At 39.3% G+C, this 24,364-nt stretch overlaps 1 protein-coding gene across 2 annotated transcripts in view; it reads right to left on the bottom strand.

The window, feature by feature from the left end:
* Positions 1-24,364, bottom strand: part of LOC134542385 (uncharacterized) — a 124,902-nt gene that overhangs the window by 96,914 nt on the left and 3,624 nt on the right. Inside the window, exon 1 of one of the 2 annotated variants that reach the window (XM_063386575.1) lies at positions 22,727-22,785. The exons of the other annotated variant lie outside the window; for it this stretch is intronic. The gene's annotated coding sequence lies outside the window, so the exon portion shown is untranslated. Of the gene's footprint in view, positions 1-22,726; positions 22,786-24,364 lie in introns of those variants that run through there. 2 annotated transcript variants of the gene reach the window in all.

The following is a 24,364-nucleotide window of genomic DNA, read 5'->3' as shown; positions in this document are numbered from 1 at the left end:
AGTCCAGCAAAAATCATACAATTTTTTTCCTAAATAAACTACAACAGAAAAAAAAATACAATTCAGTTCATCGGCACTATTGAGTTTCTGTTGTTCTAGTGTTAAGTAGAGTTACAAACAATCCTCTTAAGAGTATACAAAGTAATCGTAAAGAACTTGGGAAATAATTTGTTACCATTTTGAAACTGAGAATTTTAGAGCATATTTTTATTTATTTTTATAACATTTTATAGCACATTCGAGTACAAGCACTGGCTCTAATAGTTAATTTGTCTTCCTATGTTAATGCAGAACGTTTATAATAGTAAACTATCAATATTATACTACACGTGATAATAAATATGCGCTAGTAACATTCACAATATTGTTGGAATGCTCTACATACAAACAACCCTGGTGAAGTACATGAGCAGGGCAAGACAACTAATTTGTTCTGCGTGGAAAAAGAGCTCGGATAGAGAAAATCTATAATTGCTATCTTGTAATGCATGGCCACTCAATACACCAAATTACGTCATCCGCAAAAGACGTTCCTTCGCAAGTTAATTATTGTCAACTTATATTTTGTTCTTGGCTATATTTTGGACTATCTTTCCAACACTTTAGCTGAAGTTATGTTTACGACAAAGAATACAAAATGGTAAACACACGAACGGCCACGTAAATTCACAGATATGCGAAAAAAATACTTTTATTTTAAATTATATCTTCAGTAGCTGTTAAACTACTTGTTGTTGTTCGGTTTTTCGACGTGTCCTATACCATTTGTTAAAATGTCTGTATGGTCAGATAGACGAAAATAAAAATAAATAAATAAAATTTAATTTACCTTATCCTAACCAAGCAATAAATTTAAATTTTTGCTGTGACAAAATCAAACTTACTGGAGAAAATGTTTATTGAATATACTACACTCTTTAAATTAACTTAGGGGTGAGAGATGGGAACAGAGCTATGCCACATTGGTTTAAACATAACATAAACATAACATAACCATAACATATTTATATCGTTTAATATTTCAATTTTGGTTACGTTAAGACTATTGACAGTATGTATTAAGCTGTCATTTACAAATAAAAAAAAATGAATTCAATAACTTCAAACAGGAAACTATTTGTAGCAATTAATCACTATTAAATTTAGGCATTTCATAACATTATATAAAATGCTTTAACAGAGCCAAATTAAAAAAAACGATTGAAAATAAACAGTTGAAACCAAGATGGCGTCTTTCAGTTTCTAACTTCTTTCGTTTAAAATTTTGAAGAATTATTAGTGTTCAAATTATATATACGTTCATAACATTTAACAAAATATATATTTCTACGCACGTACTACTAGCTCTCTGTACGAAAGGTTTTGATGGAGATAAAAACTGACGAAAACTAGCTTCTACTGCGCAGCTTAGGTTCCCCCCTCCCTTCTTTGCGACGGAGAATTTCCGTCACTCCCCTCTCTGTCGCAAAGAAGGGAGGGGGGAACCTAAGCTGTGCAGTAGAAGCTAGTTTTCGTCAGTTTTTAATCTCCATCAAAACCTTTCCTACAGCGAGCCAGTAGTATAGCTATACTGTAACACTTATTTTACGAGTGTTCATTTTCACCTACCTCCTTTTTCCGATTTTCAAGATTAGCTAGCTAAGTGTCATTCATTCATTATATATATATCAAAGAAAGTTTCAAGTTCAAATGTTTGTTCCCAGCAAACTGACACTACCTCTTGGGAATGTTTGTACTGTAAATACATGATTGTGTGTTTTGCTTCTTGTATTCATTAATAAGTTCACACTGATCACCTGCAATACAATCAAGGATGAGAGTCGCCTTCAGCATTTAAATAAATACGAAACGAAGTTCACGTTGGGTTGAGATGCGGGACTCTTCAAAAGATGATGGAAATGCTTTGCAATTACTTTTCTTTCATCCCACTTATACGATAAGAATAAGATCCAGCAACCTGCTGCCAACATCCTATTATTATTTCAGAGCAGGGGGAAAATACATTAAACGGGAATTTATTTTATATATATATATATATATATATATAAACCAATACCGGCAGGTGAAAATATCCTGGTTTTAATTGCCGGCGATAGATGGTACCAAGCAACACGAACCAAAGAAATGGAAAGACAAGGCGCGTGGCGAGATCTACATGTAGATTCGAATAGGTTATCGGGGCTTTCAAAACCGGGAGGAAAATATTTTTTTTTTTTAAGCGTTAGAGAAGCTCGGGGAAAGGTTATTTGGCGATCACGTGATGTCCTGAGAGTCTCGCATCTCGCCAATGGCGCAGTTGTGTCGGGCGACCTCGGCCGAGGTATACCCTCTTCCCCCTCACCAGAGGAGGGACAGCAAAGGAAATACGCCATCTTGGTTTCAACAGTTTTTAGGCCATAACTATTTCCATTAGTTTGATTTTCAAAATTAGGCTTCGTTAAAGCACAGCGTACAATTAAATGGAATACATGTAGTCAATAACGACTGTCTGCTCCAAATAGATTCCCCTGCGAAGTCATTCACGTTTAGTATTGGATTATTATTTCGGACTGATAACATATATAATATTATTTTCAATACGCTCTATTTTAAAGTATTTTAAAATCGGTCTGTTTACGAAAAACACTTGATTATTCGCTGAAGGCCCCATACGTAGTTTTGTTTCCGGATTACGTTTCTAAACTGTATTTCCAGAAGAGTTGAAATAGCTAAAAGGCGTGTTCTCAGAGTAATTTTTAGTCATAAAACAACGGGCACAGATTCTTGAAAGCACTTAAGGGACTTGCACTACACCTTTATCTTAATTTTTCCGCCGTATAATGTTACGGTCACCACTTTGATTTCATAGTTGTCCCATGCTGGACGAGAAGACCAGTCCACAGCCTTGCGCTTAGAGATGATACCGCGCTAGAAACACCAGCGAACGTCGCACTTACCTTCTCGCCTCACGAACATAGATAAACCCCTGACTGTACGGGCCGCTCTAAGGCCGCTTTCCATTATAATAAAGTACTCCATTTTCGGCGGGTTCACTTGTTCTGCAGGCCAGAGATCTTACCACAGTTTCCCGTGAGTTTTCCCGGGGGTAGTCCAACCTAGTCTAACCTAACCTAGTCTAAACATAACCTAACCTTTGTGGCAGTCCTGCAGTGACATTTTCCGGCGTTAGTGTATTTCGGCGTTGTGGTAATTCGGAGTTGTGGTACACAGCAGTTTTCTAGCTGTCGGCGTTGTGGTCAATTTGGCATTTCGGCGTTGTGGTATTTCGGCGTTGTGGTGCGTCCCCGTACTTAAACACACACCCCGCACCCTAATGGAGGATATGGAAGGATACTGCTCAATCGTAAAATCTCTGCCCAAGTCCCCAAGTCCCGTTTCAGGAGTAGTAAAGCAGGCCACGGGAGTTACAGAATAGATGGGGGGGAGGGGGGGGGGGAAAGAAGTGAACCTGCACGGACCAGTGGTTCAAATAACCCGCTAGGCAGACGAAGGTCACTTCTTGGTTTAATCACCGCCTACTCCACACCCTGGATGGAGCTAGAGAGAGCGCGAGGGCGATACTGGTTCGCGCAGCATACGCATCTACGCCTCTAAGCGCAAGATAATGCGCATGCACGAGGGATCTTCTGGTCGGTGACGCGCCTCGGTGGCTCTGTAACTGTACAGCGAAATTATAAAGATAAAGGTTCCCTGAACCCGCACACACATTTACGGTGTTGCGTACTGGAGTGTCATACCTGAGGTACTTTCACGGGAACCAGAGGCTTAGCCAGGGGGGGAGGGGGGGTGTTAAGGGTTCTAACCCCCCCTCCCTTAGCCACTATTTTTTTTCTTATCTGAAAGCAGGTTAGCTAAAAGCCTGGGTGTCTTGCTGCTATCACCGGCCACTGCACTGGAGGGGAAGAGTAAGCGAGCCCTACCGATTCTCCTTCCCTTACCCTACCCCTGTGCGAGCAAAAGCTATAAGGTTGTGACGCCGTGACGGGTCCCAAGTTTTCAAATATCTTACACCTATTGTATTTAACCAGCACGGTAATTATACGCAGGTGGTGACTGGGTAACTCTTCAAGCTAAAGCTAATTGTTTCCAGGAATAGGCCAGTTCTGCCGAAACCCAACCATTTTTATTCCTTTTTTTTGTATTGTCGAGCTTCGAGCATGATTTATGATTTTGAGTGGACGTGGACAAGGCACTTGGATTGATTAAAATATCTTTAATTGATTTCTTACTTCATCACTCAAACAATTTATTTTTATAAGAAATTAATATTTTTACCATTACAATATTTAAAGTGAAGTACCGAAAACTGCTCAAATAGCCCTATTTTACACCTTAAAATCCAAATTGTTCCGGGGGAGGACCTCCGAACCCCACCCCCTCCCCCCACGCTTTAATAGAGGGAGGGGGAACCATGTTTCTTAACCCCCCCCCCCCCCCCAATACACAAATCCTGGCTACGCTACTGACGGGAACACATTCGCATAATTTGTTTTCATTGTCCAAATCGGCATATCGTCGCATTGAAAACTAAACTGTTTTTTTAAATAACTTTCTTAGCTTTATATGCAATTCGTATACTCATGCTGGAATCCCAATAGCACGACAAATGCGTCGCGAAGGACGCGATACGGCAGCAGATATCGCGTTATACTGAATATGTAAGAAATAACCCACTATATATGTTTGTTTTTTCATTACATGCGCAACCCATATACGACTGTCATCAATGTTAACAAGTTTATTAGCTAACCTGTTTGAGAAACATTTGTTTGATCCAATTTAATATTTATTTTAAGAAAGTCATTGAACGCGAACACATTTTATGGAATCACCGAACACCATTTTTAAAATAAAACCTAAAAAAATACACGAATGATAATTTTATTGCCAACGCACCAGTTACTAACATTCCAAAACGGACTTCTGGCACTTATTTCAGCAACGCGTCAGCGAACGCGATGGAAATAAAAAAGAAGAAAAAAAAACTTTCTAATCGGAAAATCTGTCGCGTTTGCCATTTCTGTCGCGTTCGCCATTTCTGTCGCGTTGAAGTCACATATGTATCGAAAAGTGAATATTTAAAATAAAAATAAAAATTTTTCCGTCGCATCTCGCTATAGATATTCCAGCATAATTTGAGAAAACTTGATAATTTTCCAAATGGCACGCAGTCTGGCAAACGGTTTTACGTGCACTGCATCTTCGTTTTTTTTTTGTTGCATTGTAAATAAATATACAACTAATGATAATTAATGGTCAATTAGGTTAGGTTAGCTACGTTATAAATACTTTAAAACATTGTGGACGGTTGATTTGGTTAGGATAGCTACATTAAAGATACTGTTAAATCATGTAAACGGTTTCCCCCAAATAAATACACCTGTTGTGGTACAAAAAAAAGCGAGCATGAACTTCGGGGGACTTCGGGTTTGGCTCTCTCGTCTGTGAAAATAAGGCTTGCCAACGTGAGTATTCTGGTATGTCCAGAAGTACGAGTGAATCGTAGGCTTCCCTGTGTAAACATCTAACCTCGGTATTCCGAACCATCGGGGTTCCTCAACATTCCCCCCCCCCCCCCCTCAACAACAAACCCCTCAGGGGGGATGTCATTTGACCTCGATTTTTTTGAAAGTCCGGACAATTATAGTACGTTAAGCATGACTTAACATAACTACCTTGTTATGTCAGCTAATGCCCCGCATACGTTGCAATGCCACTTCCATTATATATATATTCGGTCAGTTCGTCGAGAAGGGATTGACCTAAACGAAGATTTTCTAAAATTGTTTTGAAATTTAAAAAAAAAATCAGTAAAATAATTATTTTAATGAAATTATGTAATAAATCGGAATTCTTTTTTATATTCATTTTTTTTTTGTGTTTTTTATGCGTTCATTGCATCTCTTGGTGATGAATCTGTGAAATCTGTAAAATAGGAAACAAATACTTGATTTATGAGCCTCGGTGAAACGTTGCGCGATGTGTTTGTGTACGTGATGTGTGACGTAGTCGAAAAAAAAGAATTTACCTTAAAAGTTGGGTTGGAACCTCGTTCTTCGATGATATTCGCCCCGAACTGATTCATAACCCTCCTCCTCCTTACCCAAAAGCGCACACACCCTCTCCCACGTAAACGACCGGACTAGACGTTTTCTTTTGTGAATCGATGTTTTCTAAACGGAGGTCAAATCTTGCGCAAACGATCCACGTTATACGCTAATGTTTTTTTATTTCTCTTATTCTTTTTTTGATTGTGAATCCAGGTTAAATCACCTACTCAACTCTAGTGTGAACACACTTTTTTTTTGACGTGACAACGTCTAATAAATCGATGAACGCCGGCTGCACGCAAGAAAAAGTGTCCCGTTACGCTGTGTCCCGTTACGCTCATTGTACGCTTGCGCCGCATCTATCTCTCTTCCACTCGATTGGAACAACCATCGATTTGACTTTTTCGAGGCACATTAAACATCAAACACTCCCATTCGTTTCCTACTTTTCCTATCATCGTCCTATCCTTAACAGAATAACACAGATTGGAAGAAGTTAAATAGCAAACATGTATAAAAGTTATAGTTAAAATAATCTCTTCGTTAAAGTAATAAACATATTTGAGTTAATGAGTGCAAATAAAAGTAAATTTATCAATTAAATTGTAGATTTCATTTCACTCCTTCTTTGTATCCATTCAAAATAGTGATAATTCAATAAAAATGATTCAATTTTATTCATAAAAGTATGCAATCATTTCATCAAAGTTTTGTTATGAAGTTGTCACGTTAAACTATCGTCCGTAAACCGACTTTCCAGACAACCAATTTTTTAAATGTTCTATTTTGTAATTTAGAGTAATATAATTTTTGGGTTGAAATGAAAACATTTTTAAGTAATTGTGGAAATAATAGCCCAATATCGCGCTGGTTTTTTTTTTCTGTCACATAAGCGCGGCGCATACTGGAATGGTAGATGCCCGGGAGGCACGGAACTATGGCCCAGGAACAACAACAACAGCAGCAGCAGCAGCAACAACAGCAACAACAAACCTGCTTGCCATGCGCGGCGCGCTGCGGCCAACACGCGCCGGATGCGACAGCACGCCATAAGTCATAACAACGCCCACCACGCCTCACCCCGCACGACCTTCGCATCCGTCACCCACCACGAATACGTGAAACTGCTCGAGCCAGCTACGCAAATGTAATAAGCGGCTTTAACAGGTACGACTTGATAACGGATGTAGATAACGATAATTTTGATAGTCTACTGTTTTGACGAAATGAGAACTCATTGAAAAGAATCCGATCAGCAGAGTTTGATAACAAGTTATGCTTAGTCTACAACGAGGCATTCAAAGGAACTAAAGTAATACGAGATAATTGTCATGAACCATCCGATCCTCAAACTAATGATATCGTTGGCAATTTCAATTTCAAAACTCTGGTAATTTCTTCATCATATTTGAAAAAAACCTTTGTTCAAAGCAAATTTTTATTCGACGACGTTATTAGTGCAAGGGATGAAAAATAGTGTTTGAAGGTAGGTTTAGTTGGAATAATATGAAATGCTCTTTAAGCTATTCAATTTTGGATGCATCAAGTTAGAAACATTCATAATATTTTCACTGAATGGAAAAAGAAACAAAAAAATGTTTAATCGATCATTTGGTAATATTGTAGAACATAAATATGTTATGTATATTAAGTTTTTAAACTGATCCAGAAGTTTATAGAAGAGTCCAAAATATTTTCAGAAAACAATAGGTACTCAGAAATCTATCCACGCCTGTAGGCTGTTCCGAAAGGGATTTTATTTTAATGTTTACATGTGCTGAAATAGGCATCGTGTGGGGTGGGCTTTAACGTCACTTCTAAGGATGGGGAAGGTAGCCAACCTCAAGCTCATGGAAGCCACAGCCCCAAGAGAAAACAAAATCGGAGTCACCCATGGTCATCGATGCGGCGTAGAGCCAACTGAACCGCTGCTGATAACACTAATTAAAGACTCTCGGTATTAATTCATATTTTGAGCAATGATATGCCTGCGCACAGAGAAGATAGCAACAGCAATCTAAACGATAAGATAAGACATACTGCAGCGGATGAATAACTTTGAACACCAGAAGAGAAACACCGAGATTATTCTATCAGATAATTAAAATTACAAATTTAAAAAAAATAACTTTGTGATTAAGCCTGTGCCTTTGTTCAATAGACGACTTAAGCTAGTTTATAAATCCGAGTGTTGTGATCAATTGTTTGCGCCTCTTGGGAAAGGGATGGTGCAGAATATCTGGTGTGTGTGTGTGTGTGTGTTGATATTTATATATGAAATTACGTCATAAATGTTTCTTCCCGACATCGCTTGCACAAATAATAGTCGAATTGTTGTCAATTTCTTCCTCAGTTAAATCGAAGGCCCCAATGCCCATCACGTGTAATAATGTATCCCAAACAAAGGTAGGCCCTACAGCTAGCATGTATTCTAGCTATAAACTACTTGGGCTGATGCATTGTCATTCGGGACAGGTGTGCGAAAGGCAACGTTTACGTTTAACTTTGCGCAGTTATTGACAGGAATGGTTGTCAGAAGTCGACTCCAAAATGCTGAAAGCACTATAGTGCTTGATGCGGTGCTTCAAAGTTAGGCCTCGGTCTCACACGCTATATTGATTTTAGTTTTTTTATATTTATTAAAAGGGCTATTTATAACATTTTAACTCGATACCTTCTTTGCATCCTTGTTCTGCAACAAATATTTTCAACATATATACACTTAGTGTATTATATCATGGATGTAAAAAGTTGCGAAAGTAATGATAATTAATCAGACTTTCGCGCCTTTTTTACATCCTCTATGTTAACACTAGGTGAATATCGGTTTAAAATATATGTGGCAAGGGAGGTATCGAGTTAAAATTTTACTAAGACCTCTTAAATAAAAATAATGACGAAAAAAAAGAAGGAAAATAAATTCAACATTGCGTGTGAAAACGAGCCGTAACTTCCTGCTCTTTTTAACAGGCTCACCGAAGTTTGAATAAGCGATCAGACAGCTCGGTCGCAGGTTGAGAAACTAAGCAAGGCGAACGGCTTCTTTCAAACCCACGAAGCCCAAATGGGTTTCTGGCAACATTCTTACGACACTGTTCCTCGACCGTTCCCGTTGGCGAACACAGCAAGGGCGTAACCTACAGGGACGGTTCCAGGGCAATCGCCCAGGGCCCCGCGTCTATCGGGGCCCCGCACTGGTGCTTAAAATTTTTATATATTTGTTTTTCCTAGTGTTCTGTTAAAAACATGGACATGACGGGAAAAGTAAAATTAAATTGTTATTATCTTGTAACTTAATGTGCTGGTCAACACCTATTTCAATTCACGTTTTTGTATCAGAAAAAAAAATTCGGAAAGATTTTATTGTCACGTATAATAATTTGTCAATGCCGAAAGTTTGATCGTTAGCATTCATAAAAAATTAACCCGAGAATGTTTTACCAGGAAAGAATGTCAAAAAATACCCCATGATTAATCAGCAAAACCACCATCGAAATTTGAGTTCAAGGTAGGGTTAAAAATGTTCGAAAGAGTACATTTTTTCAAATTTTTCCGGGAAAGGACCTTCAAAAAAAAAAAGTAAATAGCCCAGGGCTCCGCAGAGTCTAGGACCGCCATTGGTGACCTGGCTGTATGTAGATATTATTTATATTTAGCTAGCACTTACTCATCACCTAACATACAGTTTAAACAATCCTCTGTCGTTTCATTTTCAAAATTTGACTTTGTGAACCATAGTATATAATTTAATGGAAAACAGGTTAAAAATTACTGGCTATTACAAGTAGTGTATCCTGTGAAGTCTTTGACGTTTCGACATCAATTATGTTTGGTAATGACAAGTGTAATAATACAGTAAATATATACAATATTTTGTCTTTAAAAAAAAAACATACGGTCTACATATTGTTGAAATCAACATGGCGTATATCGGGTCCTATCGCTCCGCCTTAAGCTAGGCATTGAAGTAGCTTTCATTACAAGTAATCAAGGTAAGACACGGTGTCATTGGTAAAATAATAAAATCTATATATAAATTGGTGTATATTGAATTGAAATATATTTGCGTCAAGAAAAAACATTTTAATACCTCTGTGGTGTTTAGTGTCTGCCTTTCCAGCTTGACTAGAAACAGACCTACCTTTGTTGTTTGTCCGCTCACGTTTCCGCTGTGGGAAGCTCTGGAAAACCTGCTTCGCCAAACCTTGAGTTCAAGGACGCTCAGCCACGAGCGAGAGAGAGAGAGAGAGAGAGAGAAAGAGAGAGAAAGAGAGAGAAAGAGAGAGAAAGAGAGAAAGAGAGAGAAAGAGAGAGAGAGAGAAAAAACGTAATTTCTTAGCTAAGAAAAAAAAATCTTGTGCTTTAAGATGGTGTCTGCATTATTAAGATTCATACAAACAAGTAAGAACACTTACAAGCGAAAAAATAATGCTTGATTAATTTTTCAAGTGCACCGCGGAATCAAAAAATCAGATAATTTCTACATAGCACGGAAGAAAAAAAAACTGTTATATATCACAAAAACGTTTTAAAGTCAGAGATATAAAAAAACACACGCGCACGCTCTCTGTCTCTCTCTCTCTCTCTCTCTCTCTCTCTCTCTCTCTCTCTCTCTCTCTCTCGAAAATCGGCAAGCGGATTCCTTTCGCTACAAAGACATATATCAACGCCCAGGGGGGAAAAGGGGGGGGGGGTTTGCATGGCGTTAGAAATCAAAATCTCGTTTTTTTTTCAAGTATACGTGCTACACTCTTGGAACTCGGCGGTGATGTTCCTTACATTACGACGTATTTAGACCCGGCCAAAGCCGGGTACTTCAGCTAGTATAGTGTACGCACTGTCGCAGCTATCTCCAGTAGGTGTGTTCTCATTGGCTCTGCCTGGAGGGGATCGACCACTCTCCTCCCAACTATGCATGGAGTGGACTGTGCTTCGCGTCCCGATGGCATCGAAGTCATTGGTGACATTGAGGGGTGGTAACTGTTTGTATATATTTAATTCCCGTTAAAAACTTATTATTTTATTGTAAAAATGTAACATGTAATGTTTATTGGGATAATAAATACAAAAAAAAAAACAGAGTAGATAATCTCTTGCTAGAATTTTCGTAAATTTTTATTTATTCAAAATTTCACCTGCTTATGTAATTTAACTGTTTAAACATATCTAATTTCTGTAATTAATATTTTAATTTGCGAGTAATATTAAAATGAAAATTAAACAAAAAATCCTTGCGGGTATTTAATCCGAGCCCGCATATTATCAGCCCATGCATTTTACCACTTTTTTTATAGATGATTGGCACACTGGCAAATTTTGACAATCACCAGTAGGCCTATGCCAATCATCTTTCTCCCCCCTCCCCCTTTTTAATACTGTTTTTTTTTTGTGTCACCCTGAGTTATTGTGAAATTGTACTTGTGGTTGTTGATGAATTAAGACAACACAAATTACATCCATGTCTCACCCGGGATTCAAACCCATGCCGACTACGCAACGGAGCCCGACCCACTACACCACAACGCTGACTTAAAAATTGAAAGAAAAAATATCGGTTGAATGGTATCTTTGTTAGATTAAAACTTTACTGACAATTGCAGCAAAATTAAAAGTTATTGCTAGAGACCTGCAAAATTCGCGGGTTCAATGACCTCCAGGATAGACTCTACTACACTCTACACACTCGGACAAATGCCACCTGTTCATTGGCTGCTGACTTGTGAGTCGTCTCGGCTGAGTGTCTGTGATTCGACACTTCTTTGAGCGCGGGTCTCTAATTGGCCCTCATTAATCCAGATTAACAGTGAACCACCAGTGGTAGAAGCAGCGCAAAGGTATAATTATTTGAATTGTAGCATATCACGAAATGAATCAGCGAATTTTGCAGGTCTCTAGTTATTGCCATCTATTCAAACCCTATAAAGCTTCCAAATAAATTAAAAACTCTAAAAACTCTACCCAACGTTTAAAACGTAACAGTTTTTTTTCAATATACCTAATTTTATATGAAACTCCCATTTAACACAATGTTAATGATGGGTTCCACCACCACTAGTACCGTTAGTTCGCAGGCCGCCGCGAGCTTCACTGGAGCCGACGGAGAATGAAGGTAAGACCTATCTATATTAACGTGCTTCTTTACGCGCGTTATGAAAGAAAAAAAAAGAATTTATACGATGCGCGCGCAACATGCAACAAAAACTGACAGGATGAAAAGGCTACATACATGTAAAAATTATATACGTGCATCATACACTTTAGTGATTAATATTGAATACCAGTTCGGATAATTAATATATATATATATATATATATATATATATATATGGTTAATATTAGTGATAGAAATTGTGTTTATAAACTTTTCCAAGTACGTACATATCTATGTGAGGTTATGTTTCCGTATGTACAATTTATTTGCATTATAAATTATTACATTATTACTTAATAAATAATTAAAACTAATAAATTATAATAAACGTTCAGCATATTTGTTGATTTCCACTGTTAACTAAAATTTATCTAGAATATTTTATACATTAAATAATTATATTACACATGTGCTTACTCATATTGATTATTTTTTAAAATGACTGAATTTGTACTTTACCAACCGTATTTGTAATATCACTTCAGTCCTTTTAGTTTATATCTATTAAATTTTTGCACGCAAAATTAAAGTTAGTTTTTTTTATTACGCCAAGCAAGTATAACTTCGAACGTGCGTACGTAAGTACATCCATTCATTTTTTTAAAGTTAAAATATTAAACCGTATTTATATAACTATAATAAAAATACAGAATTAATGTGAGGTGTCGGGTTGGAAACCAGCTGAGGTGGCCTTGAGGACGGTCGCACATTCCTAAGAGGAGATTCAACATGGCATTATTTATTTATTAATTAATTCAGTTTTTGATCTGTAGATACCATATGGAGGTAAGGACTCCGGGATATAGAACAAGTCTATTAATAAAAATATATATACATATATACAAACATACTGTACAACGACCAAAACTAAATATTACAGAATAATTTTACATTTCAATAGTAAGAAAGAGAGAAGGACAAAAAAAACATGGGTACATAAGAAATGGTATTAACTCAAGTCTAAGGCTCAGAGCGAAGAGTTAGTTTACAAAACTCAATATTTTTCTCCTCGTTTTGTGATGGATTTAAACAGGATTTACCAGAGTTTAGTTTTCTTATCTGTTATTAGGTCAAAGAATTCTATCAGATCACTTTGGTCCTTGCAATGGGAACGAACTGAATTATCACAATCGTATAAACTAATACAACCATCTCTACAACCACGCACTTGGTTTTCCTACACACGTCATACGAGATCCTTCAGTTCAACACTAACTCGCTTACGATTCAATCATGGCTACTTTAAAAGTCATTTATTTAAATTACACCTTGCAGCCTCTCCTGCCTGCGATTGTGGCACAGAAAATCACGATATTAATCACCTATTATTTCAATGTCCTCTGATGAAAAATCGTGACACATTATATACATCACTATTTGAAGAAAGAAAATTTCCACCATATAACCGCGAATATGTGTTACGTCAAACCGAATATGCACATGTATCTAGCTATGTATCAGTATTTGGCCTCTAATGGTGTTAAAAGTTTAAAGACAACATGGCGAACCCGTGACGCAAGTCGTCTATATTCCAGCTGGCCTCTAAACTCCATGCTCTCTAGTGTCCGAGTCGAGGTTTTCTCAGTCTAACGATGGTCGCTCAACAACGAAGTTGTACCTAACCACGCTGCATCAACAGACCACACCGCACTGGCAGATTTCATCGACACGTTCGTCGAACGCCCGTACAGCAGACGTAAGGTAAATTGTAAACTAACGCGAGAGAAATCGGCCCACGTTCAATAGATTCTCTACAAAAATTGGTTCTTCATGACTGTTAATTGAGTGAGACCTAAGATGCACATCACGTTCTGCCATTCCCGATTACACCCGAACAATTCACCTTCGGCCAACTTCGGGATTTGTTTTATTTTTGCGCAGGAAAAATGAATTCAAATATTAAAAGTGGACGGTTAGGTTAGCTACTTTAAAACACTATGGACGGTTAGTTAGGTTAGTATAGCTACATTAATATAAACAGATAAATATAAATATATATAAATAAACACGAGGTTGGCCGAAGGTGAATTGTTCGGGTGTAATCGGGCAGGGACAGAACTTGATGGACATCTTAAGCTTCCCGTTAATTGAAGTTGAAATTCTAAAAGTCCAAAATTCCTGGTTTTTATGGCTAAACGGGTAGCCCCCAGGGCCAAAAATGTGAAGAAGTGAAGTGAAGTGCAGTCCCAAGAGGAGAGCGGTGTTTTGCCCGAACAGCTCGGTGAACCTAGGTGTTCAGTTTCCACGGAGACCTAGGAGGCACCACCAGGGAACCAAGCCATCCCTAAGCCCCTCAGTTACATTTTTAATTCTTCCACGCGCGTATCTTTATTATTTTTGAACAAGACATTCATGGAGGACGCTTCGTACCTGCTATATAGGAGAAAGATCTCAAAGTAGGTTTAAAAATAATGGAATAATATTATCAAATTAGTGCATTGTCATCGGTCCTCGATAAATCTACAAAGTTTGAATGAAATCTGGCCGTTTAAAGTGGGTCAAAATCGCACCCAAAGGAGTCGGTTACAAGCATACAAACATACAGGTTAAGATAATATAAAGCGTGTAAAAAATACGTTTTGTGACAGAGGCCATGAAAATCCAAATTCCGGTTAAACCTGTACGATGGTTCGCACTCTAAATTTAATTTGAATCGATAGTACAGACATGTACGAAGGACGCTACCTACCTGCTGTATCGGAGAAAGTTATAAGATGATTGAAATTTTAAAATATTGAAATCACTGTTAAAAAAAGTAATTTTAAAATTAATTACATACATTAAAACTCCCAGATAGTACGATAACATCAATTATTTATCTTGTTAAAAATCATTATTGATAAACAATATAAACATTGCTACATCACTGTGTACATTTTATTAAAGAGTAAAGACGGAATGCATGGGTGTGGTTGGAAAGTAGGTGTTAAAGGGAGAGGTAGGGGGGGGGGGGGAGGTAACCACGTAAACGTACGCCGTGTTTCTCAAAAGCTAAAAATGTCAAGAGTTCAATCCCGTCGGTCTTTGAATCCAGGTCGCTTTGGTAGGAGGCGAGTGACTTGACTATTCAACCTAGTGTTCATTGGCTGTTGGCTTGTGTGACGTCTTATATGGGATAATGGGATGACTGTGGCTAGATACTTTATTCACTAAATTGTTCTCAATGGTAGACACCTGTTAAGTTCGAGGATTAATTTTGCAAATGTCTAAAATCCAAATACTTAAAACCTTTAGTGCTGGTATTGCTATTGTGCGCTCAGTTCATCACCTAAAGGACAGGGCCAATAAATACCAATGCCACATAAATCACAGACACCCCAGCTGAGACGTCTCGAAAGCCAGCAGTCGGTGAACAGGTGACATTCGACCGAGTTTACAGAGAGCCGTACAGTTCATCCTACGCTGTAAAAATAGATACTGAAGTATTTTTTGTAATATTACAAATGTTTGCAAAGCTACATTTTTTTTGACGTGACGTCTAATAAATCGATGAACGCCGGCTGCACGCACTAAAGTGTCCCGTTACGCACATTGTCCCGTTACGCACATTGCCCCGTTACGCTGTGTCCCGTTACGCACATTGTACGCTTGCGCCGCATATATCTCTCTTCCACTCGATTGGAACAATCATCCATTTGACTTTTTCGAGGTACAATAAACGCGAAACACTCCCATTCGTTTCCTACTTTTCCTATCATCGTCCTATCCTTAACAGAATAACACAGATTGGAAGAAGTTAAATAGCAAATATCTATAAAAGTTATAGTTAAAATAATATCTTCGTTAAAGTAATAAACATATTTGAATTAATGAGTGCAAATAAAAGTAAATTTATCAATTAAATTGTAGATTTCATTTCACTCCTTCTTTGTATCCATACAAAATAGTGATAATTCAATAAAAATGATTCAATTTTATTAATAAAAGTATGCAATCATTTCATCAATGTTTTGTTATGGCGTTGTCATGTTAAACTATCATCCGTAAACCGACTTTACAGACAACCAATTTTTTTGTAAAAAAAAAGTCTTTTCTGTACAGTTACAATATTGTTACGAACGTGAGCAAGGCCGCGACACGTGCAGGTGCAGAGCTGGCAGGCGGCCCCACACGGCCTCTGACGTCATGTGGCCGCCGCAACATGAGACGTGCCGCGCACGCCTGGAAGATTACAAGGATTGTCGTTTTACCCCCCCCCCCCTCCTTCCCACCGCGGCGCCGATAACCTGACACTTGACACCTGACAGCTGGGGAGTCCCGCGCGCCACCTGGCAGCTGCCGACACGTGTCGAGAGATTTCTCGCGTCGGGTCGGCGCGGAATGACGCGACTGGCCCCAGCTGCGCTCGTGAATTCTAGAAGTGGCGCCTGTGATATGTAAGCCCGGGACGCCGGCCTCCGAGTGAGCTGAGTTCAGTTCAGCTGGGAGTTTTCCCGCGGCGGAGTTTCCGGGGCGATAGTGCCGCCGGGGCGATAGTGCCGCGGGTGCGGCAGAGCGGCGAAGTCCTTGGACGAAGGTTCCAAGGCAGGGAGTGAGTTCAGTGGAGTCGGAAGTTTTCCCGTGGCGGAGCTTCCAGGCGATATAGCTGTGAAGTCCTTGGAACGAAGGTTCCAGGGCGGAGAGTTCACTTCCGGGCGATAGTGTCACGGGCGCGGAGGAGTCTCGAGCGAAGTTCCGAGCTAAGCGTCGAGCGGATCCTCGGCGATGGGAAGTGTGCGGCGGCGACGGAGTCCTGCGACGGAGGACCACGAGGGGTGTCGCGGCGAGAGTTGCGCCAGAGGTGCGGCCCAGCGAGGTGTGCGGCGTGTAAAAACGAGTGACTGGGGAAGCAACATTTTTAAGTGCAATTGATTATTTGCCTTTTTTAGATTATTTGTTAGTGAAGTAAATAGTGGAAATAAATAAAACAATGTGGCAGTAAAATCTTTAATTGGGCTATCCTTTACGAACCCGATTGTAACTTGTAACAATATATTTTTGTATTAATATAGAACTTATGTAAGCGCTCGGAGACAACGCACTCGGGAAGTGCGCCCCCTGCCCCCCCCCCTCTCTCTCTCTCTCTCTCTCTCTCTCTATATATATATATATATATATATATATATATATATATATGGCACTATTGTTAAACGCTATCCAGACAATGGTACTGTAATATTTGTTGTGCTTGTCGCCAGCCAAACACAGAGTATAACTATAGGTTAGCTCCATGGACTTGGTAACGGTAAGGGATGCGATATTCCCCGGATTATATAATTACAAGACTTGGTAACGTGTGATTACCAAAGGATGTAATATTCCCCCGATTATGTAATTACAAGAGAACACTAGAGAAATAAATAATTGCAAGAGGCAAGTGACGTTACAAAACATTTGTATAAATTGAATTTTCCTCATAAATGCAGTCAGTGTTTTCTCTTGTACTTCTACAAAAAAAATTGGTTGTCTGTAAAGTCGGTTTACGGACGATAGTTTAACGCGACAACGTCATAACAAAACATTGATGAAATGATTGCACACTTTTATGAATAAAATTAAATCATTTTTATTGAATTATCAATATTTTGTATGGATACAATGAAGGAGTGAAATGAGATCTACAATTTAATTGATAAATTTACTTTTATTTGCACTCATTAATTCAAATATGTTTATTACTTTAACGAAGAGATTATTTTAACTATAACTTTTATACATGTTTGCTATTTAACTTCTTTAAATCTGTGTTATTCTGTTAAGGATAGGACGATGATAAGAAAAAGTAGGAAACGAATGGGAGTGTTTCAAGTTTAATGTGGCTCGAAAAAGTTAAATCGATGGTTGTTCAAATCGAGTGTAAGAGAGATAGATGCGGCGCAAGCGTACAATGAGCGTAAAGGGACAATGTGCGTAACGGGACAATGAGTCATCCTTATTTGTGCGTGCAGCCGGCGTTCATCGATTTATTAAACGTTGTCACGTCAAAAAAATATTTATCGGCAAACTGGTATTCAAAATTTTGGCCACCCGCAATTTTTATTCGGTCCCTGCCGGGCGAACACGCGGGCCAACAACCACGGGAGCAGCTGCGACGCCGGGCACGCGGCAGCTGTCCGGCCGGATGAGGAGTCATCGACACCACACGGGAACGAGTCGCGTCGGCACACGGGCTTCGGCACCGCGCGGCCTTGGCTTGGCCATCGCCCGGCAACAACCCCTCTCCCCCCCCCCCCCCCCCGCCACCGACGGGACACGGGGGACGACGTGAGCCGCCTCCCTCCTGGGCCCGCGCGGACTAAAGTACGTGTCGGTGCCGTGTTCCGGAGCGCGGGACGGAAACCGGTCACGCGACGCACCGGTGCATCTGAAGACGGCGAGACAGCGCGGTGATCCGAGACCACGATAAGGTGCGAGGTTTGTGGTTTTTGGGGTCCGCCATCTTGGATTGTGACGTCACAGAGGCTGTTTTTGGTGGGGGAAAAAAAAATTTAAAAATGACAAAAAAAATTATATATTTTGACGGGAAAATTCCCTTTTTCCCCTCAAAAAATCCAAAGCGGCCAAATTTCCTGGGAGGAAATTTTCCTCAGTTAGAGGAAATTTTCCTCAGAAGCTCTCTCAGAAGTTACGACCTTGACCATAAACTTCAAACCTTTGAATTTTAACCAGAAAATCCCCAAAAAAATTCAAATAATAATATTTATTTATTTTTAGTATTAGTTACTTAAATATTGATAATGAATAGTGATTTTATATTTTTTGGCATTTTTTCAAAATTTTTTGGTCAAAAATAAACGATTTTCAAAATTATGGCGAAGGGTCGCCTCCGATAGGGCGTCTGATGAAAATTTATCCCTCTCCGAGTAAATTCAGCCCCCCCCCCCCCCCCCCCCCTCAAAATAGGGAATTTTTTAAGTCAATTATAGTATTTTTGAGTCGTTTTTGAGGAAATGTTTACCAAAATGGCCACCGTGACGTCACAATCCAAGATGACGAACCCCACAATCACAATCCTCACTCCTAATCCTGGGCTCGGACCGACATTCATATACTACTCGCGATGATCCGAGTACCTATTTGTTACACGCACCTCAATTTTTTTTTATATACCTATGATCAGACATGCTACTTCTAGGGACTAGACAAATTCGCCGTTTCAATTACCTCTACGATAGACTCTACAATCATCTACATACTCAGATAAATTACACCTGATCATTGGCTACTAACTCGTAACACCTGTTAACTGGTAAGCTTGAGATTCTTTGATACTTTTGTTGAGGTTTTCCATTGACTCAGAGTCCTTCAGAGAAACTGTGGCTCAATCACTGGAGCAGCAAAAAAGTAAGCGTATCTGGATTATAGTCTATCGCCAAAAGAATTTACGAATTTTTCCGGTCTAGAGACGTGCAAAATACGCACTATTATTTAGTGAGAGTCTAGATTGTAAATGTTTGCTCACTGAAGGACCTGACACGTCTTTTAAGGACTGAAAACTAACGACAAAACGCCTAAAAAAAATCATCTGAACAAAATCACGTGCGACCCGGAGAAAAAGGTTCAATGTGACACCAACCAAAGAACACCTTGTGCGGCGTGCCCGCCACTTGCTAAGCCTTCTAGTAATTTTTATTTCAGTTTATATTGCCTTAATTTAATCTAAACTTCTTCCCAAGAATAGACATACATGGCGAGCCATAAATTTAGGTGATTTTTAGTTTCAAGTTGGCAACAACTTTTCAGAAACTTTGAGAATATTTGGCCGGATTTCAAACATGTGAAGTTTATTTTAATAATTATATACATATTTTTTTATATTTTTTCTCGTAGAAACTGTTATCTTTAATTGTATTTTTATTATAGCTTAAGTTATTTTAGTGTAAGTAAATTGTTGGACTTTTGAAAGTTCGTTAACAGACTTAGCAGCTCTCGAGGGCGCTGTGTGTTGAGTGGGGAAGGCGGCCATCTGCCGGGAATCATGCAGTGATAACGGTCTTTCGGAAGGACGCAGCGGTGTTTAACTAACTATTACGTACGATACGTGGTCCGCAACGGCAGTGGAAATGAAACACAAGAGAGTGATTGTGCTGGGATTTCTTCTCGCCCTGCGAACCTGTGTGTGCACGCATTGGTGCGTGCGCTTCTGCGTGCCGTTTCGCCTGTCCCGCGTCAGCACGGATTTAGCACGCCGTGTCGAGAGGTATGGACGTCGGCGCTGATAGAACAAGTAAGTTTCGCCCACCTGATTTTTTTTTTGTTCCCAGCGAATCCAGTGTGTGAGAAACGCGAGAGGAACGGCTGTTAAAATCAGTAGGTTTATTTCAGTAGCTACCGTATAATGATGCGTGCCTAACTAAAATGCTCACGAAATGGTATTTTGGCAAATTTCACGAAAAATAAGCTAGTAGGCCTATTTGTGTCTGGTAAATGACTGACCGCGGTTTATTTTTTGCACGATCGAAAGTGCGTCAAATTGCTAAGCCACGCCCACCCCACAAAGCCTTGTTAAATTTTTCAAATTTTAAATAAAATTTAAAATCATGTATTTTAATAACGGGCACCCGTTAAATATTTTTAAAGCACAATGTTTGCTGTGGTGCATAGTCAGTTGTTTTTTATTACGTTTTACTTTTTATTTTGAAATGCTATATTGAAATATTTTTTAGTATGGCCTTCGCTAATTTTTAAGAAGTAGCCACTTTCAACTCATTGCCATCTTAAACAAAGTTATGTTGTAAATTTTGCATAGTGTTTGCGTTATTTCGTTATAATAAATTTACAGTCAACAGTTGAAATATTGCTTTTATTTTTTTTACTTGCTTGTTTCTACAGCTTTCTCCTTAATTTTCAATTTGTTGAATCGTTTTGACTTCTAAATTTTGATGTTTTTGCCAGCTCCCTTTTTTCGGGGCGTAATGTCAGTTATACGCGCGGAACTCAACTCCTAGGAGCGTGCCGGAGTTGTCGGTTGTCTTTCCGGTTAACGGTACAGCCGACAACATGAGATTTACATTGATTTGTGGCACAAGAAAAAAAAAAACGCAAATTTTGCCAACTTATTGCCAGCAAAAATATTACAAGCAGCCCACTTGCAGAGACATTCATTTTCGCAATGAGATTTCGAGATTAATATTGTGAGTTGTAAACACTAGTGCCGTCTTGTGTTTCCTGATTGGTCGAGTTTTTTTTTTCTGGCAGGCGTACGTGTCTACTCGCCGGCACACATATCACAGCAACTCTACGCGGAAGTAAACTCGTTCAGAATGCCACGGCTTTTCTAGCAGACAGCCGTCTCGGCGAATTTGTCCAGTCTCTAGTGATTGGTAGCAGTCTGCATGAGACAATAGCCTTTTTTTTAATCAGGCCATTCAGCACGAGTTTGCTTCCGCACTGAATGGCTGTTAACTCGTGTACCAAAAAAAGTAATCTCAACCAATCACGAAACACAGATTATGCCAAAGTATTTTAAACTCTCGGCTAATCCCGAAATCTTTACGCGGAGAATACATGCCCCATAGTACAAATGAAATAGGGCTTTAACGTCTGGTCGACGTCGGAATAGACAAGAGTCGATGTGGGGCGATGCATGAAGATGGAGCGTGGAGGTGAACGCTTCCTACACGGGGGACATCCCGGGAGTCGAACCCGGGTCGCCTCGGGAGCAGGGTGTCCACAGTTAGTACTTTCGTACTAGATCTAGTACTTTTATAACTTTTTTAGTGGTCTAGCACAGATCTAGTACATTTTTCTTTAATATAATAATATTATAGTAACTCCAATATGTTTTATTATTAAGTGTAATTATTTTTAAAAAAAATTGGATTGTAAGTGTGTGGTGTGATATTTAAGTTCGAGCATTGCAATGTCATAATAACTTCCTAAATTGTTAAAAACCATAACAAATTATAATTTAGTACTTTTTTTTTCAAATCTAGTACTTTTATCTCGCCTAAGTTGGTACGAAATATATTATCCTTGTGGACACCCTGCCCGGGAGGTGAGAGATAAGGTGGGTTTACGATTGAAAATTAAGAATTAAGACTTAAGACTCAGTCGTGTACTTACCATATGACTCTATGTAAACTAGTGGAACGGTTTATGATTGTCGTGTGTGAATTTTGACGGGTCGTGTGCGAACCATATGATGACTTAAGACTTAACAGAAATGGTTATATTTTATATTTTTCGTTAAGACTTAAGGGAAGCGACCAATCACAACAAACCGGAACCTTTCAACCGAAAGTTTATGTCTTATTATTGGACCGAGCGAGGCAGTATTTTGGGTTAGAATTCGTATATTTGTCATTTGTAATCATCATCCATTTCGAAAAATAGATAATCCCATTTGTCAATAACCTATTTCAAACCTGCTTCTCCGTTTAGAACAATGGCCGACCATGTGTTTTGTGCTGTGATTGGTTAGAATTAACGACTTCTATGCCAATCATAAACTGTAAAATGTAGTTTTGACTTAATCGTGTGCTCGATGTTAAGTTATAATTCTTAAGGAAATCGATCGTAAACCCAGCTATACGACCCTTTTTACCTGACTCGGGCTGTCGGGCCGCGACGCGGCGAGTGAGGGACCGGCGACAGTCTCGAGGGAAGTCCCTGCCGCGATACTTCCGCCGGCCGCAGGGGGGCTGACGCAGCGCCGTGCGCACGCAGGCCTATCGGCGCGGACCCCCCCGCAGGGACCACTCGACAAGCGCGCGGCGATAACCCCCTTAGGTCCGAGTCTTGTCGAAAACCGACATCATTTTCCCTGTGTGACCTGTTCTTCCATTACCGTAGCCACTCCATTTATACCTTACGTGAACGAGGTGATAAAAACTCTATTATAATAAATTGTAGAGTCTAGAAATAGTTACGTACTTGAACAAGAATATTTCAATTCACTCGAAGAAAAGCGTGAATACATAGTCAGGGGTGCCCACAAGGGGGGGGGGGGGGGGTAACGACGCAGACTGCGTCATTAAAATTTCAGGGGGGGGGGGGGGGTGGTTAAAAGACGAGAAAATGTATATATTATTTACATAATTATAGCTTCTAATGTGAAAATAAGATTCTGGTGCTTTGATAATTGAAAGGGATCTTGTAAATCAAATTGGCAACCCCGCACTTTCCTCAACAAAAGCAGTTTGTCATCTGTCAGTTCAGGATGGAAATATTACCTGATGTGACCAAAATTATTATTAGAAAATCAGTTTTAATTAATGCAAAATGTGATAAAATATAATACTAAAAAGGTATAATATTATAATATAATTGAGTAAATAATTTAGAAAATGGCATAGAAATTTCGGGGGGGGGGGGGGGCATAATTAGTTTAGGGGGGGGGGGGGGGGGGCACCTCTGACATAGTGCCTAAATAGTGAACACGTGAATATCCAGCTTACGTTTGTCGCCACGCTTCCAATCCTCCACGTTCGAAAGCGAGTTGTCGATTGTAGCCTGGGTTCCGTCAGCCCAGTAGATCTTACGCTCGACGGCCAGCGAGAATCGAGAAGCCACGCGTTAACTTGGAATACCAAACACGTGAAATCGTCCGCTACTCGTCATTTTACGATTTAGAATTCCTTTCCGAGTAACTTACAAGGCACGACTTGGGAATTTCACTTCGGGATGGGACTCGGTGTTTCAGCGTATACCTTTAGAGTGTTCTCCCCTTAAATAATAAAGCGCACTGGCCAGCCAATTCCTAAAAAAAAAAAAAAAAAAATAAATAAAAAAAAAGCATTAAGACTGTTTAAGCACAGTTTATATACTAGTTAAGTTTCACTCAGGCCAACGACGCAACGGCCTAGGTGGTAACGGGTTTAGATTCCCGCGGATGGCCACTTTTTTTTAACTAATTTTTTTTTCATGAATCTACTTTTTACAAATATGTCAAACTTTCGCTTGCAGTTAATAACATTATTTGTCTATCCACAATACGACCTCAACATTTACACATTGGGCGATGTGCAAAACTGACAACAAAAAAACACTTTATGATACGTATTTGATAGTAAACATGCGGTGTTGCGGTGTTGATAAAGCGTGGTCTGTTATGACGTGAAGAAGAAACGCCCCCTCATAACTCACACATGGCCACTCCCAGTGCATCGCAAACTAAAGGGTAGTTCGTAAAAAATTAATGCGACAATGTAATACCGAAAAATAAATAAAGATACTTAATATA

Source organism: Bacillus rossius (assembly GCF_032445375.1).
Source record: "Bacillus rossius redtenbacheri isolate Brsri chromosome 4 unlocalized genomic scaffold, Brsri_v3 Brsri_v3_scf4_2, whole genome shotgun sequence".
Classification (NCBI taxonomy): domain Eukaryota; kingdom Metazoa; phylum Arthropoda; class Insecta; order Phasmatodea; family Bacillidae; genus Bacillus; species Bacillus rossius.
This window is presented reverse-complemented; position numbering and strand designations above follow the sequence as displayed.